This window comes from Myotis brandtii, unplaced genomic scaffold (genome assembly GCF_000412655.1).
Source record: "Myotis brandtii unplaced genomic scaffold, ASM41265v1 scaffold53, whole genome shotgun sequence".
In the NCBI taxonomy this organism is placed as follows: domain Eukaryota; kingdom Metazoa; phylum Chordata; class Mammalia; order Chiroptera; family Vespertilionidae; genus Myotis; species Myotis brandtii.
The window spans coordinates 8925876-8937519 of NW_005369942.1; positions in this window are offsets into that span (position 1 = coordinate 8925876).

The window sequence follows — 11644 nt, forward strand, 5'->3', positions numbered from 1 at the left end:
TTCTGTCATGCCCAGCCTTTCTTTTATAAGTATGACTCTTCCTAGGTTACCATTTCCTAGGCATGTGTCTCCCGACATCGATGTATATGCAGAGGGACATCCTTTCAGGGCTGATGAGCCACATGAACCAGGTCCCAGGCATTAAGTAACCAAGTGTATGCTGCCTCGGACGGCCCAACGTGGCAACAGGGCTTCGTTGCCACGATCCTAAGAGTGTTTGACCAGAGGCGCAGCCAGCCGTGGCCTTTGGTAAGAACTATGAGAGGACAGATGAGCGGCACTCGTGGGCTTCGGGACACACTTGAGTTTTATGGCAGAACCTGCCTTGTCTTTCCTGCAGCTTTCTCTGTTTCAATTGTGTAAAACTGTGTTAAAACCACTGAGTTTTCTCTTAAGAAGAGGCCAACAATCAGCCTTCACATGGTTCAAATTAGTCAACATAGTTCAGAGGTCAGTGACCCGGGCCCTAGAAGTGGCCAGAACTTGTGCTGGGAGAAAGCACCTGTGGCAGAGCCACAAGGTGAGAGAACCGTGACAGCCGGGGAGCCTTCCTGATTCAAAGGACAGGACCACATCTGGTTGGCAACACAGTGTCTCTCCGTAGCTGCTACTGCCGCCCGCCCTTAGAGGATCTGGATTTGAGAATTGGCCAGAACAATGTCGAGGATGCATAGCAACCCTGAGTTTCAGGCACAGTGTTTTCCAAACACATCCCACACATAAATCAGTGACCTAGATACTTGGCTTTGTCAAGCTGAGAACCATATTTCATCACAAACCAAATGAGGAATTGTTCGTAGGGCATTACAACATTTTATGAGTGTGGACGAAGTAATGGAGCTGGAGCCATCGCATTTAAATCCTGGTGAGAACTATCGCTGTGATTATTGTGTCTTAGATTAATTGTTCTCCGTTACATAATGCTGGAACTATTTTTTTTCCAATTAACTATGTGCAGCAAACCATACATTTTCTGAGAGTTTACTGCTGAACTCTAAACTCATGTAAAATCGAATGTGTTGTATGACTTTAATTTCCCAAATTTTACAGTTAATGACTTTTCTCACATAGAGGCTAAAAATCAATGCTCCTTGTTAGAGTGAACTAAGCTAGTAAAAGAAAGAATTTTATCTCACAAACACCAGCCCAATTGTTAATTTTATTTTCCAAAGGAACATATGAAAATATAGAAAACAAGTCTTTATTTTTACTCTCACTCGACTCCAACCATTGTTCACAGAACAGGTGAGATAAAGTAGGTCATGTAATTTTCTTGCTTGGAAAAAAAAAATCCACTTCACAGATTCTTCTTGGTGTGAATAATAAATTCAAACTGAATAAAGGAGCATGAACAACTTGGAAAAACTGATCCCAGCCTCACTCGTCGACCTCTGCTTGTACTACTGTTTGCCCCTCAATCTCAGATCATTGGTCACTACAGGAGGTTCAGTAGTGGTTCCCCAAAATGTCCACATCCTAATTCCTGTATGTTACCTGACATGTAAAAGTAACTGAGAATGTGATTAAGTTAAGGATCTTGAAATAGAAGATTATCCCGAATGATCCAGTTGGGCCTGATATAATCACAAATGTCCTTCGACTAGAAATCAGAGCCAGAGAGAGAAGAATGGAAGCGGAAATCAAAGAGAGAGTTTGTGATGCTGCCTGGGAACGTAAAGGAAGAGGCCACAAGCCAAGGAACGCAGGAGCCCTCCAGAAGCTGGAAAAAGTGAGGAATTCTCCCTTAGATTCTCTAGAGTCTCTTGAAGGAAGCCGACATCCTGATCTTTATTGTAGCCTGTTAGGTAGGAAACTGGACTTGAGCAGCTGGGGTGGGGCCTGCCCTGGAGTCCTGACAGGGCAGGACCAATATTGCCTTCAAACCGCCTCTCTCTGGACTGCCCGGCAGTCAGCAGTTCCTGAATCAGACCACCAGGGGGGGGCAGGTTCTGAACTAGCCATTTCTTGGTGAAAGCTCCTAGGAAAATGACATGACCTCAGTGCGACCTTACTAGGGCCCCTCATCTATACTAATAAAAGAGTAATATGCTAATTAGACCGAGAGACCTTCTGGGAGACCTTCCAGACGTCCTTCCAGACAAAGTCATGGTGGTGGGGCTGAGGCAGAGGCAGTTAGGGAAAGGGCAGTTAGGGGGCAATCAGGTCAGCAGGGGAGGGCAATTAGGGGGCGATCAGGCCGGCAGGGGAACAGTTAGGGGGCAATCAGGCCAGCAGGCAGAGGTGATTAGGGGCAATCAGGCAGAGAGGCAGGTGAGCAGTTAGGAGCCAGTGGTCCCAGATTATGAGAGGAATGTCCACCTGTCTGTTTAGGCCCGATCCTGTGGGATCGGGCCTAAACCGGCAGTCGGGCATCCCCCGAGGGGTCCCAGATTGGAGAGGGTGCAGGCCTGGCTGAGGGACACCCTCCCTCCCGTGCACGAATTTCGTGTACTGGGCCACTAGTTAATTATAATAAAATTTGCATTGTGGTTTTTGACCACCCCCACCGTGGGGTTTTCTGTATGCATTATGGGTAAGCGCATGTGCTGAAGAAATACAGTTATATAACCCTTTTCTTTCAATCATTCCTGAATGCAAAAGAAAGTCACCCAGAAAATCCCTCATTTAAACCAAATAACCCATGGAGTTCAGGGCCATTGTCTCTCTTGACTGGCCGGCTCCTCACTTAGAGTATATTTTTGGTAAATCCCACTTTGCTTTACTTTTGTTTTCTATGGCCTTAAAGTCTTTTCTGCACCAACGAGAGGAATCAAGGTCCCGGCTGGTAACCCCAGTCAGTCACAAGCCCACTGAAACTGGCTTTGGATTTCTGACCTCCAGAAATGTATGATGATAAACTGATGGTGCTTTGAGCCCCTGCATTCATGGTCACTTGCTAGAGCAGCAGTAGGAAACCAATGCAGCCGCATGGTAGCCTTTCCTTTTCTAACATACACGGAACTCTTCCCCCACTCAGAGGCGGGCAGGTCTCCAGACTCCAGGGTGGATGAAGGAGAGTCCCTACCTCTTCTTCCTCCTTGGCTCCTTCCTAGGGAGGCACTGAATAGAAATTCGTTAAGTGAGTGTTTGATTGGATAAGCACACCTAAAAGTAAATGCGTTTACCTGGGAACTACTTCAGGGGAGTGATTTTCCTTGTTCCAACAGGATCATTAGAAAAGTGTAAACAGGAAACTACAAGTACCAGGTGTATCTGATTCACTGGACAGTTTCTCATCCCTCATTCTCCCAGCTCTATTTCCACACAGGATGTCCTTTAGGTAAGGCCCTAGAAAGGAACCCATGAGAGCAATGGGATATGAATCACTCATCTTCCTTCGAAAGTGCTAACCAAGTCCCTGATTACTGCAAACACATGCTATCACCCATACTGTGAACTGTGATATGACCAGGTGCTGTGTTCTCCTACGGAGAGTGGTCGTTTTCCAACAGACACACCTTCCATCAGGAAAATATTGCAAAGAGCTATTACTTAGTGATTTCAGGAATGCTGCTGATTGGTTGTATGACCTGCTGATCAACTTGTGTCAAAAGTCTTCTTCTGTACCAACTCCTACAATCTATATATATAAAACCCTAATATGTAAGTAGACAGAATGGCAGAACAACCTAACAACCAGTCACTGATGTGCACTGACCACCCCGGGGGCATGTGCAGAACATGGCGGGCATTGGCAGCAGGCAGCAGAGTGCGGAACATGGTGGGCATCGGCTGTGGTGGGATGGTGGAGCAGGTGAGCGGGGGCGCCAGACCAAGGCGGGGCACGGTCACTGTCATCGGGGTGAGACTCTGGTGGTTACTGAAAATTCTTTGCTCCCACATGCCACAGTCCTGCCCGGCGCTTGCACCTGCTGCCAGTGCCTGTCCCGATCGCTCTGTGCTGTCAGTGGGTGCGAGCGGCAGCTGCCAGCCCCAGCCCCTGAGGGCTTTTCCACCTCCCTCTGCTCTTGAGGGGCAATCAGGGCAGCAGCCTCCGCTCGCACCCACTGCTGGCGCCGGCTCCAATCGCTCTGCGCCATCAGCAGGTGAGCAGGGGTGGCGCTGTCAGCTCCTGGGAACAGTGGGAGCGGGGCTGCGGGCAGACAGGGGACCGGGGGCGGTGGTGGGAGGGGCCAGGCAGGGGCGAGGAGGATGGCCTGAGACCTGCCCTGTGCCCACCGCAGCCTCGTGGCCCACAGTTCCTTTCAAAGTGCATGAATTCATGCTCTGGGCCCCTAGTCTTATTATATCTGACCAAATAGCTTTCTATTGTTCAATTGGTTCCAGCAGAAAAAAACATTTGCCTTCTTTATTAATTTTTAATACATTTTAATGTCTGTAGAGACATTCTAACATATACTATCACTGACAGAAGGTGATGGATTTGAGCTTGCTTTACAAACCATATTTTAACGTATCCAAGTATGAGCATCTATAAATGCTCTTTTCCGTGCTATTAGGAAAAGCCAAATTTTGGGATCTTGAGTATTTGTTATTAAATATCTTGACATGTAATTTATATTTGCTGTTGGTTTTTAAAACTGTGATTTTAAAGACTCTAATGGTTCTTTAAAAAATGTGAACCACACTTTGTATGTGCAAAGAAACAATTTTAATCTTTATATATATATTTTGAGTAATGTGTGAATATAGTGAAATCACATTATTTTATTTGATTAGTAATACTTACGCCAGGTTTGAAAGTGTAGGATTGTTTCTCTTTCACATTGATTTATGAAACTATGTACTCTTTAGAAAGGAATGCTTATATTAAATTTTTACCAAAAAAAAAATACTTTTATCTGGCATTCAAATCTTTTATATTTATTAAAGTCATATTATAGTATTTCTTACTAATGAACTAAAAGCTAGGAATCATTTTCTTCTGGATCATTTATGGAAACTGTTGTGAAATCAGTATGAAACTCTAGAATCTCTTTTTGTTAGATCTGGGTTTACAAAAATACAGTTTACAGAAATTTCCTACCTAAAAATAAGGTAGCATAATCTGTTAAATATATTCTATTAGTAGTTCAGGGGAACTTATATTGACTTTTTTTTCTTAAAATTTTATTTATTGATTTTAGAGAGATAAGAGAAGAAAGAAAAACAACTTGTTGTTCCACTTATTTATGCACTCTTTGTTGATTCTTATGTATGTCCCCTGACCAGGGATAGAATCCGAAAACTTGGGTATCAGGGCTGGTCATGAGATTTAGACCCCATGACCTTTCCTCCATAGAGATAACATCTAGGGCAGTGGTTCTCAACCTTGGCTGCACATTAGAATCACCTGGAAATCTTTTTAAAATCCTGATTTCTGGGCCTCATCCTCCGGAAATTCTGTTTCTTTGTTATGGGGTGGGGCCACAACATTAGTAACAAAGAAACAGAATTTCCGGAGGATGAGGCCCAGAAATCAGGATTTTAAAAAGATTCCCAGGTGATTCTAATGTGCAGCCAAGGTTGAAAACCACTGATCTAGGGGCCCAGAGAAGCCTCAGTTACCTTAAGCTGGTTACCTTAAGACCAGCTGCCTTGGATAATAACCCCCTGCCCTGGCAAACCAATCAATCCTTGTAGACCTAGACCCAGAAAGGACACACCTGGAAAGCTGCTGAATATTCTATTGAGATCTTCCCCTGGAACCTCCCCTAAAAACTCCTCCCTTAAATCCCTTAGGGCCAGGGACCCAGTGTACTCTCCCTCCTAGGAGCATGCCACACCTTTCCCCTCCTCTTCCTTTCCCCGCCCCCCAAGCGCCTCACTTAACCTTCCTCACTTCTCCAAGGGCCTTTCCTTTGCCTCTAATGATATATTTCCTAAGACCATTTCTTGAACAACTTCTACCTCTGGGATTTTGTAAATAAATGTCCTCTTATGGTTTGAGTCTTGGCTCTGAATTCTTTCCTCACCAGAACTAAGTACCAAGGTTCCTGAACCCAGGTCAGTCTGACCTCACTGGTCTTACCCCACCACCGCCAACAGGGCTTCTTGATAAGGGAAAATGACTATAAAGAAAAAAACAAATATAATAAACACACACAAACACACACACACAACAACAACAACAACAAAAACCTCAGATCCAAACTTTTCTACCTGAGGAGGGTAATGATAAAGCAGCGGTTTTCAACCTGTGGGTTGCGACCCCTTTGGGGGTTGAATGACCCTTTCACAGGGGTCACCTAAGACCATCGGAAAACACATATATAATTACATATTGTTTTTGTGATTAATCACTATGCTTTAATTATGTTCAATTTGTAACAATGAAAATACATCCTGCATATCAGATATTTACATTATGATTCATAACAGTAGCAAAATTACAGTTATGAAGTAGCAACAAAAATAATTTTATGGTTGGGGGTCACCACAACATGAGGAACTGTATTAAAGGGTCACGGCATTAGGAAGGTTGAGAACCACTGTGATAAAGGATGAACAAGTGCTTTCTTTGAATAGCTTAATGAGGAACACAGAGAATCATATTACTGTCAAAAACAAAATAGTCATCCCAAAAAAACTGTAACGGAAAAACTTCCACTGAGCATCTAAGACTAGCAATGCTTGTCCCCTGGGAAACAGAACATTTAATGATTTTCAGTTCTGTCCTAAACTTATTTTCTGTGCTTCATCAGTGTTAAGCAAAAGGTCAGGGTTTTTTGGTGTTTTTTTTAGCTTTCTTTTCTTTTTCCTTAGAAACTCTTGGCCTTTGTAAATTGTTTAAAGGAAGAAAAGATTACATCTTTCTACAAGAAGTCCACTTCAGTTAAAGAGACTAGAATCCAAAACCTGCAAAGATTATATCAAATGTACAACTATGCATTAAAAAATTATCTGCTTTGCTACCAAGCTACACAACTTCAGCTGATTCAAATTATGTCCATGCCTTGGAAATAAGATAGTCAGGAGATTAATTTGCCACTGGAGGGGAAAAAAGATCAGCTGGCACCAGGATTAAACTTCCCTTATGTTCCAAGTACTCCCTTTTTTTTTAAAAGTTAGGCCAGACAAAAGTTAATCAAAAATCTTGAAGTAATTCTTTTGGGAAGTTTTCTTTTGTGCCTTTTAATTTTGATATCTTAATGTCCCAGACTTTTTAAATAACAAAATTAAATAGCAATTTCATTTTATCTTTAAAATTCGTTTTTGTTAATCCTCAACCCAGGATATTTTTAAATTGATTTTTAGAGAGAGTGGAAGAGAGGAAGGGTGGGGAAAGAGAGAGAAATATCAGTGTAAGAGAGTACCATCGATTGCCTCCCGCATGCGCCCTGACTGGGGCCAGAGATAGAACCTGCAACCCAGGTACGTGCCCTTGACCAGGAATCAAACCTGAGACTCTTCCATGCACAGGCTGATGCTCTAACCACTGAACTCACTGGCCAGGGCAATTAGTAACTTTAAGTTCCATTCTGGAGCCTTGCTGATTGCTCTGCCCTTCAGTGAGTGCCACTGGGGAAATTTATATCTCAACACAGGAAAATTCTGGAGTTTTGATTGTTATTGATTAGAACCATGGTCGGCAAACTGCGGCTCGAGAGCCACAAGAGGCTCTTTGGCCCCTTGAGTGTGGCTCTTCCTAAGCCTTAGGAGTACCCTAATTAAGTTAATAACAATGTACCTACCTATATAGTTTAAGTTTAAAAAATTTGGCTCTCAAAAGAAATTTCAATCGTTGTACTGTTGATATTAGGCTCTGTTGACTAATGAGTTTGCCGACCACTGGATTAGAAGACTGGGCAGCATGGGAGCTGGGAGAAAAGAGAAATGAGGGACTGGAAGCCACTGGGCTTGTCGGAATTAACTGTTAACATCAGACAGCCCGCTTGTTTTGCTCCAGCCCAAGTTTACTTACTAAACTTAGAAGTGGTTTCAAGCATTATTACTTACATTTACAACATAGACAGCTAATTGCCCTCTGTTGAATATTTTAATGCATTCCTCTGTAATACCATTTTTAATGATAGAGAATAAATTAAACTTATATGGCAGGAAGAAGGAGAATCTACAAGCTGGTGCCTCTTAATTGTTACCAAAGGAAAAGTAACGAGGACACAGGGCTGCGGGGAGGGTGTTAATAATTCAATCAGCAGATGGCTAAGTGTACCTCCGCAAAACACAGACAAATTAATTCCCATTTGCTCTCAACAGTTAGAGGATGAAAGTAGAATTATGACTCTCTATCTTAATATAGTTGCATTATTTATATGTCAAGATATTTCCGGGAAATAATCTGCTGTAAGTAAGAAAAGACTCTGAAGGGTTATTCTGTGAGTTCCACACCAAGGATCTTCATTGCAATTTAGTTCTAAGAACATCTTCTCTGATTAAACTTGAAGCTCAGAGCTATTGAAGTCTTAGTTTCATGGGCTTTTGATGGGCTCTGCTACAGTAACAAATCCCCCATCTTTCCCTGGCTGACAAGAAAGATTGCTTTCTCCCTGGCAGTCAAGTTCCTTGCAGCCCAGGCTTCCAGTTCCCTGCTGGGAGCCGCAGCCTCTGCCTCCTGTAGGCTGTTCTCCTGGCAGAGGGAAAGGAGCAAGGGTGTACCGAGAGGATGCTTTCAAACTGTGGAGCACTGTCCCACATAAGACTTATTAGACATGACAGAAAAGTGAGGAGACAATACAACTCACTATAAAATATGTTGCCACATATTTGCAAGTTTCCTAGATTGGCTGAAAGTCAGAAGAACCTGCTCTGATGATCACTCAAATATCTTCCGAAGGAGGACAAATACCTTTGTTAATGAAACTACCATTCTGCTTGTAGGTCTGGCCAAAGACTTACATGGCCATATCGAAAGCCCTTAATTAGAATCAGTTCACTTCCTATTCTGAGTTTTTCATCAGTAGCATGCACACATAACTAATAAATTGATGTATCATGTATTACTGGGGTGAAAATTTTTAGAAATAGGAAGTCATACGGATGCCCTGTTGTTGCAAATAAAGAGATGGTGATAAGAAATCTCTCTATTAAACCCATATTTTAATCCTAGGAGTAGGCTCCTTTATAATCATTGGCAATATTTTAAGAACAGCTCACAGTTTACTAAATACCAGAGCAATGTCAGAGCAGAAAGATGCTTCTCCAACTATGAAGTCATCCGAAGAGCCTACAAATTCATCACCCGGAGCAATCAAGTTGAGCTCCGAGCCAGAGAAATGGGGCTGGCAGCGAACTTGCTGAAGGCAGGATGCGGCCCCAGGAGCTCACTCCCAATGCCTGAGAGAAATGTCTCGTCTTTAAACTCACAAGAAGAATAAGATTTATTAGTGTTTTAATTGATATCACATCATGAACAACAAAGATATTTTAATACCCCAGTAAATCTTGGTCTCCATACTATATATCTCCATCTGCTTTATTTCTTGTCTGAGAACCCTAATCATATATGTTCCTTAGCCAAAAACAGAAAGGAAAAAATATGTAACTATACCTCCAAATGTCTTCTTATTCTTGTATTTAGGGATCAGATAGTACGTAACTTGAAAGTATAATTCACTCAGAATTATATCAAACATTTTCTATGTTAACCTTCATTCTCCACATACACACAAATCCAAAATAGAAAAATATAGCTTACAACTTTGAAGCCAATTCTAATTAGGTGTCTTAAATTATTCCCTTTTCCACTGAGACATGATTTATCCAGTCTTCAGAAAGTCTTAGAAGAAGGCTTCACTGGTACAAGAATAGGGCGCTTCATGCACATTTTCAATATATTTGCATTTTGCATTGCAGTCTACATTTGTTTTCATATTGTTGTAGATAAGCTGCCAGGCAGTGCGGGAGAATTAATCAGCTGGGCACTCAAGAGGATATTTTCAGAAAAGTAGCCTTTATTGCAGATTGCACTAGTGCCATGACTCAGGGGAATCAGTCTCCAAATCCTGAGTGATGAATATGAACAAAGCTTTCCCTTTATACTCTTAGTTCCTTTGTTCCCCAAATATGGGTCAACCCTTTGCAGCCTCTGCCCCCATGAGTTGGGATGGGGGAAGTGAGACCACACCCAGAGGCCTGCCAGCACTGGCACCAGCCCCTCCAAGGATTGTATATGGTTCATGGTTTATGGTCTCCGTAAGATGGGAGTATTCCTGGAAACAGGTTCTGCAAGACAGGACAGGCATCACAGATAAGAAGGGAGTTTGATAAGAATGGAGTTTCTCGGCGAGCAAGGGTGTACGTCAGAAGGCAGGTTACCGGCACAGATTCAGATAGCTACCCCCCAAATGTCTTATTTTCCCCCTTCAATATCTTCTACTTAATTGAGCCTCTTGATCATTGGGAGCAACTTGACAATTGAGCAACTTGATCAACGCACTTCAAGTTGAGGGGTGCTCACAGCCCCACCCCTAGGAGGTTGTGTTCAATAGGCCCAGTCAGGGGAGTACCCTCAGCCTCCTACTACAGGGGACATCCAGGCCTCAATAGGAGGGGCTCTGGCATTCTTTGTTAATGTGTTTTATCTATTATGCTTCAAATAGTGCTTTCCTCTTTCTTCCCCACGGGTGGGCTTTTCAGGTGTAGGTGTAATCATTGTGAAGCATCATTTCACTAAACTACGCTCAGGAGGAAATTAGAACAAAATAAATGAACACGGTGAGTACACATGTAATTAAATAAGGGAGAGAGAATCTGGTACAACATTTTAATAGAATTATAAGAATTCAAAGTTAAGTGATGCTTTGTATTTGAAAACTTCAGTTTCCACTAATGTTATATAGTTACATTTTTTAATATGTTTTTATGGATTTTAGAGAGATAGGAAGGGAGAGGGAGAGAGAGGGAGAGGGAGAGAGAGAGAGGGAGAGAGAGAGAGAGAGAAAGAGAGAGAGAGAGAAACATGACCAGCTGCCTCCCACATGCCCTCTACTAGGGATCAAGCCTACAAACACAGGCATGTGCCCTGACCAGGAATTGAACCTAAGACCGCTCAGTGCATGGGACAGCTGATCCACATTTGTTGGGGCATATGGTGACATTTTTAATTCATAAATATTGGGCATAAGAAAACTCAGGATTTTATAACAGTAGTTTCCTAAATAAGTATGTCCTATAATAAATGAAGCTCTTTCTATTTGTATCTAGGCCACAATTATTTTCACTATAACATCCTATTACCCTTAAGAGAGAGTAAATCATGTCCAGCCCCTATAGCTCAGTGGTTGAGTGTCAAACCAGGAGGTCACCACTTGGATTTCTAGTCGGGGCACATGCCCAGGTTGCAGGCTCCATCTCCAGTAGGGGGCGTGCAGCAGGCAGCTAATCAATGTTTCTCTCTCATCGATATTTCTATCTCTCTTTCCCTCTCTGCTGCAGTCTTTTCGCAGCAAGGGTTCAGGAATGGAGAAGGGCTACACATAAATGAAGAGAGACTAGACAAGAAATATAAATTTTGAAGGCATGGGGGAAAGCCAGGTGGACACCAGCTCTCTAGTGGAGTGGCTCCCCAAATATCCAGACCCATGGCTTTTTATTCAAACATTCTGCCCTTTAGTAGAGCAGATTACATATCAAAGGTAAGGTTTGGTAAACAATAAAGGATTATCAGGTTAGGGGAATTGCCCTCAGCTGTTTGGCAGCAGGTAATAATATGCAGGTCTTCAGCTCTGCTGACATGTCCATC